Source organism: Octodon degus, unplaced genomic scaffold (genome assembly GCF_000260255.1).
Source record: "Octodon degus isolate 3935 unplaced genomic scaffold, OctDeg1.0 scaffold00272, whole genome shotgun sequence".
In the NCBI taxonomy this organism is placed as follows: domain Eukaryota; kingdom Metazoa; phylum Chordata; class Mammalia; order Rodentia; family Octodontidae; genus Octodon; species Octodon degus.
Genome location: NW_004524848.1, coordinates 1,524,361 through 1,531,491, shown reverse-complemented (window position 1 = coordinate 1,531,491; position 7,131 = coordinate 1,524,361). Strand labels below are relative to the sequence as shown.

The window sequence follows — 7,131 nt, the reverse complement described above, 5'->3', positions numbered from 1 at the left end:
GAAAGAAAGAAAGAAAGAAGAAAGAAAGAAAGAAAGAAAGAAAGAAAGAAAGAAAGAAAGAAAGAAAGAAAGAAAGAAAGAAAGAAAGAGTTAAACTGAAGCAGTGGTTTAGAACTCTGGCATCATCATCAGTAGAAAAGGACAAAACAAAAGAAAGCAGCTTTAGGCTTCAATGGTGAGATACCATGTGAGGGTAAATATGTGCAAAAAACCCAATGGAGTAAAGTCTGTGTATGACAGGTGATTACAGTGAAGGGTAATTTATAGCCTGTCTTTACGTGGGAAAGTGGAGGGAAGGGAGAGCTCTTTCTTCATTTGCCACTTCTTTCCTTTAACTCAAAAATATTTATTTAAAGGTAATCTCCTTTACATGTGATAGCTAATTCTTCCTAATTGGAGAATTAGGAAGGTTCATTTTCTTCATTTTATTAACTAGGAAAAAATTATTTATGCTAGAGCTTGAAATTTGGGAGAAATACTGTAAAGTTCTACTTGGCATCACTAGCTGCTGGCCGATGCACTGGACAGAACAGGTCTATGTGAGGTATTTTCAGCAAGGCAGGAGCAGCCTGCACAGGAAGTAGCTCCAGGTGCTTCTGCTTCCCAAACAGGCAGGCAAAGCAGCCTAAAGCCAAACTTGAGCTTTCTAACCTAGGGAAAATGAGCACCTCTCTCCTCAGAAATTTAAAATTTTTTAAATCCCATAGTGGAAGGGAATCTTGTTGGTCTAATTTCTGTTTTGTGTCCAGACTTTGAGCCACTTACAGAGGCCCGAAACGTCAGTATGAGAATTTGCTCAGTTGGGCAAGATTGATAGGTTCTTGAGTGCTGAGTGTAAGTTTCCACTCCAGCTCCAAGTTTATCTCATGGATGGTGCTTTATTTCTCAAAGAAATTTCAAGAAAAAAATGTGGAACCAGACTGTAGCTCAGGGGTAGAATGCATGCCTACCACATATAAAGCTTTGCATTTGACCCCCCCTCTGCAGAAACTGGGAGAAAGGAGGTATGTCATTTTAATAAATTAGAAAGACTTGAGGGTTTCTAGGTAGATCCCAGGCATGTCTTTATCACTTCAAGGTCACTATATCTTCTTAGGGTCTGTGCCCCCTTTCAGATCTTCCTGAGCATCACAAATCACCAGACACTTAATGATGTAAATGCACCCTAAGAATTGCACTTTCATGAAGGGCCCCAAAACTTACTCCTTTATGCAAGTGCACAGCTCTTTTCAGATGATACAATTTTGTATCCATCATGTTTGTCTACAAATCTTTAAGATTTCATTACAGTTATGGAAGTCACTAATTGGAATAAGTTTTACACATTTCCAACCAATTCTGTCCTCCCTCTGGGTTCTTGTCCTAGAGATAATAAAGTATATAGCCTATGGACACAGCAGTGGGGGAAACAAACAAGTATAGTTCATTACAAAGAACAAAGAAAACTATCCCTAACTGAGAGGGGTCCCAAGGGAGAACTCCAAGGAAGTGACCAAGTTCAGTGCTTTATTCGCACTTCTTGGGCTACTTTGGTGGGTACCTGAAAACGAGACAATGAAACAATGGTTGCTGCTTTTAGCTGAACTTTTGAGGTCAGGAGGAGCAAGTGTTGCTTGCACTCAATTTCCCAGAGCTTGTCTCGGTTCAGCCAGGCCCTGGTCCTTTGAAATAATGTGGTTGCAGATTTTAGCTAAACTTCTGATGTTAGGAGCATAGACTCCTCTCCCACCCCCAAACCTCTAGCTTCCTGGAGCCAACCTCAGTGAACCTCTGTCTTCATGTGTTCCAATTTTCCCAGGGCTTGTCTTGGTTTACTCAGGTCTCTACTCTACCTCTTGTTGCTATATCTCTTGGTCTCATATTTAATAGCTAACAAATTCTTGTGCTTTATGAAAGCGCATGCATTATGCAGCCAGGCATGGTGGTGCACCTGTAATCCCAGCACTTGGGAAGCTCAGGCAGAAAATCACCGAGTGTTTTCAGCAAGCCCTGCTACAATGATGAGTTTAGAATTGCTTCTCTGTGAAGCTTTTCTTTTAAGGCTGAGAAAATAACAAAAGACATAAATCAACAAGAATTAGATCCAGATAGTACTACAGATATGGAAGTTGTCACAGATACTTAAAAAGAATTTATTAGAGAATGTGAAGAGATGTGGAAAGACATGGAAGAATGTTAGAATAAATTATCACTTATTGGAAATGAGACTCTCAGTAATTCAAATGCTCGGCTATCATTATTAGCCAAGCTAGTGAAGTGTTTGACAGCTGAACTCAGCCAGTGGCACAAAGAAGCACCTAAAGTAACTCCCCTGACTGAAGATGTTCTGATAACATTAGGGAGAAAAGAGTTCCAAAAATTGAGACATGATCTTGAAATGATACTATCTACTATTCAATCAAAGAATGAAAAATTAAAAGAAGACTTAGAAAGAGAGCAACAGTGGTTGGATGAATAGCAACAAATAATGAAATCTCTTAATGTACTACACAATGAATTGAAAAATCAGGTTGTGACATTTTCTGAATCAAGAATCTTTAATGAACTCAAAACTAAAATCCTTAATATAAAAGATTGTAAGGAGAAACTTTTGATTACCTTGGGTGAGTTTCTAGAAGACCATTTTCCTCTGCCTGATGGAACTATTAAGAAAAAGAAAAACATTCACGAATCAACTGCATAGCTGATAACACTGCATGAAGTGTTAGAGATTGTTATAAATAGATTATTTGATGTTCCACATGATCCATATGTCAAAATTAATGATTCCTTTTGGCCACCTTATACTGAGTTGCTGCTGTGTAATGGAATTGCCTTAAGACATCCAGAAGATCCAGCCCGAATAAGATTAGAAGCCTTCCATCAGTAGGGTGATGTCTTTTCACACAATAAAGAATCTTGTCATCCAAAGATGGAATATAGGACTGTCTGAATAAGCATCACTAATTGTGGATCAAAACAATAGTCCATCTTTTATCCTTAGATGACACATAATGCCATCTCTTATTTTTAAAATGGTCTTTTTTGATTCACTTAATTCTTTGGTGTTTTAAACTATATGGATAATAGTACAAGTAAAAAAAATACACTTATAAAACATCTAATTTGTAAATGGTGTTTTTTGTTTGTTTGTTTGCGGGGATTTTGGTGGAACCTGGAATTGAACTCAGGCCCTTACGCTAGCCAGGGAAGTGCTTATTCCACTGAGCCTTCTCCCCAGACCCCTTGTAAATGGCTTTAAAGTTGAAGTAATATCCAATGTAGAAAATGGCTTAATTTAAAAATATTTAGCATAACGTTTTATGTGTATTGTCTTGTTTCTAGATTTGGTAAAATTTGGAATTAAAAACTAGTGGATAAATCTAGGTGAAAGCTATATTTTAATATGTATTATATACCAAGTGATATATTAATCTATTCTTGACTCTGCTAAAATTGTGTTTGTGACTTTTTTTTTTTTTTTTTGCGGAACCGGGGATTGAACTCAGGCCCTTGTGCTTGCCTGGAAGCACTTATTCTACTGAGCCATCTCCCCAGCCCCGTGACATTTTGTACATAAAATTTTAAGAACTTCTACAATGATGAATTTAAGACCAGTCTGAATTACATAGTGAAACGCTGTCACACAAAAAAAATGAACAGAAAAAAATTGTAAAGTATGCATTTCATGCGTTCCAAGAGTAGATGTAACCAGTTTACTTGAACTACCTTTGCGTTCACTGAGCTCACATACTTGAGGGGCACACGAGAACCCTGCTCACTCAGCATCCGCAACACTACAAATGTGGTGGCAAGGAGTAGCAGACATTGTTACTCCTCTGCTCATGTGAGTGCGCCACTGTTCTATCAGATTTCACTTATAAAGCACCAGTTCAAAGATAAAATTAGGAATTCATTTCAAAACATTAAGGAGACCATTCAGCCAAGCATGGAGCCTGCTGCTACACCTGCACGGGTTTCACACCTTGTGACTGATCCTGCCTGCCACATCTGTTTGAGTCAAATGCCTCAAATTCCTTGCTGAAGATTTGGGGTTGACTGTTTCTTGCCATATAATATCTCTTCTTTCTTAAAGCAGAAACCCAATATTACCTGGAGTTATAATGTGCAATATATTTTCCAACATCTTCTGCAGCAACTATAGCCATATGAACAAATACTGGCTAATCTCGGACACATACAAAAAGCGTTGCACAGAGCTTCTGGGATCAAGGCCTCAGTCATCCTTTCAGCTGCTTTCAGAGAGCTGCATTAGCTATAGCCCCAGCTAACATCTGAAATTACCTGGGGGGTGAAAGTTAAGTTCCCAAATGAAACAGAAAGATCCTGATGAGCCAAGAGATTATCAACTGTCCAGGCTGCTTGCCCTGGACATTTATGTGTGAGAGAAATGAAGTCTTCTTCGTCAAGCTCTTATCATTGCTTAGGCAGACACAGGGGCCGGGAGTTCAATCCTCCTGAGTCGCCCGCCCCCAGGGGCACGCTGAGCTGGCCATTGAGACTGGGCAAGGTGGTGCACGCCTATGATCCCAGCACTTGGAAGGCTGTAATCAGGAGGATAACTACGAGTCCGATCTATGCAGTGACACCCTGTACACCCTGTACACCCTGTACACCCTGTCCTAAATGAAAAAAAAACCAACCCATAAAAACAGCCCCATTGTTTTGAGATATTCAAGGCAGTTTTATTATGTGGAGGTAAGTGTATGTAATCTTAATTTCCATGAAAGGATATACTAGTTCACATAGGCTTACAAATTGAACAGTAATTCAAATACAAATCTCAGGCCAGTCATGTCAAGACACTTTGGTTTGAGTAGTAATCATTTCAACGATTCAGACACCTTTTTCCTCCTTTCCCAGTTTGGAGCTATTTTTGTAGCTCTGACTGTATAGACTACATGTATGCACTTTGCTATAATGATACTGATATTGTACATATAAATGTAGCAGTTAACCTTTTTGCTTAGCAATTTAAAGCCAAAATCTTGCAACAGACATGGTGAAAATAACCATGAAAGTTCATGTGGGTAATTATAAGATTACTAATAAAAAAGAGATGGCAATCATTTGCCTCCCAAAGGTGAAAAACGGTTCCTTTCCTAAGAAACCAAGTTGTCTAATATTGCCACCTAGAGTTCAAACTAAGAACTACCATTTCTTGTCCACAAGAATGACGAGTTTCAGTGGTGGTCCACCACCCCCGCTTACCTCTATTGGGTCATCTTAGTGGTCTTGTCCCTCTGCCAAGAACTATACAAAGTTTCCATGGAGCTACCTCAAGATGGTTTGGACAAGAGTCGGATTGTAGTAAAAAAAATTAAGCTAGGGCTGGGGAGATAGCTCAGTAGAATAAGTGCTTGCCTGGCAAGCACAAGGGCCTGAGTTCAATCCCCAGTTCCAAAAAAAAAAAAAAATTAAGCTAATATATGAAAGTGTGTTCTTTCTTATTTTTCCTAAGGGCTGGGAGCACTGAGTGTGGATTTAAACCCAGAACAATAGAGTTAAAGCCCCATTGTTTCAGGCTGGCCAAATAGCTCAGCAGATTAAAGCATCTGCTTAGGCAAATGCAGGGGTGGGGAGCTCGATCCCCCCACCCCAGGCCACCAGCCCCTTGGGCGTGCTGAGATGGCCATTGAGACTGGGCATGATGGCCTGCGCCTGTAATCCCAGCACTTGGGAGGCTGTAAACAGGAGGATCACTACAAGTCCCATCTATGCAGTAACACCCTGTACACCCTGTACACCCTGTACACCCTGTCCTAAATACAAAAAAAAAGAAAAAAAAATCAGCCCCATTGTTTCAAGACAGTCAAGAATAAGAGCAAAAGAAAGTGTAGACTTACAAGAAAATTTCCTCTCCATTCTCTTAAATTGACTGGAACAAATTAGCAAAGATTAAGTAGGAGAGGGGGCCTGCCCCATAGCTCAGTTCTTTAAGTAGCTGTTTCAACAAAGCAGTCAGGCTCAGGTAGCTGTGCTTTGATCCTCACAACTCAAGCCAGCCAAACCTGCCCTGAAGGCATTCGGAGCCAAAAAAAAGATTAAATAGAAGAAAAGGCATAGACGTGCATTAACATTCAAAAGGAGAAAATCTTGATATTATTGTTAGTTCACGTTTATGGCATATAATGTCCACATTCACTGAGCCTATTAGAACCTAGTACATGGCATATCTTTGCATATCTCCCCATGACCTTGGTCCCCTGAACCCTTTCCCATATGCAAGAGAGATATCCTCTTGTCTTGTTCTAACCTTCTTTTATTTTTCTAAGTTTGTACTTTGCCTTACTCAGGTGAACAATACCATAAGGTATTCAAGTTGTGTGTCTGATTTATTTTACTCAATAGTCTTTCCAAGTGTATCTTTTTTCCTACAAATGTCTCCTGTGTCCTTTATAACTGAGTAGTATTCCACTAAGACTGAAAACGGGGAAAGGAACCGAAAAGGACAGATGGGAAGGGGATTTAAAAACGAAACAAGCAGCAGACCAGATAGCTCAATGGATTAAAGCACCTGCTTAGGCAGACACAGGGGCTGGGGTTCAATCCTGGCATGCCATGCCGGCCCTACCCCCAGGCGCTTGCTGAGATGGGGACTGAGACTGGGTGTGGTGGCATGCACCTGTAATCCCAGTGCTTGGGAGGCTGACAACAGGAGAATCACTATGAGTCCAATCTGGGTAGTGAGACCTTGTACTAAATACATTTAAAAAAGAAACAAGCTATAATATATCCAAGTTATATGTAAAAAAGAAATAAGCTATACATATATACAACTACCCAAGATGATTGTAAAATGTATGTACTGCAAACATTTCCTAATAAGACAAAATTTAAAAATTGGTAGTTTATATAAAATGTATGGAAAAAATAAAAATAAATAAAATGTAAGGGCTGGGCAGATAGCTTAGCAATCTAAGTGCCTGCCTGGCAAGTGCAGGGACCCAGGTTCGATTCCCCAGTGCCACATGACATGCCACTGTGCCCGCCACTGAAACTGGGTATGGTGGCAAGTGCCTGTAAGCTCAGCACTGGGGAGGCTGAGACAGGACAGGGGTATCACTACAAGTCCAAGCTGAGCAGCGAGACCCTGTACCAAATAAATAAATAAATAAATAAATAAATTTT

At 39.9% G+C, this 7,131-nt stretch overlaps 1 pseudogene; it reads left to right on the top strand.

The window, feature by feature from the left end:
• The first annotated feature begins 2,152 nt into the window (after positions 1-2,152).
• LOC101572398 lies at positions 2,153-2,951 on the top strand (annotated as a pseudogene).
• Positions 2,952-7,131: the final 4,180 nt, after the last annotated feature.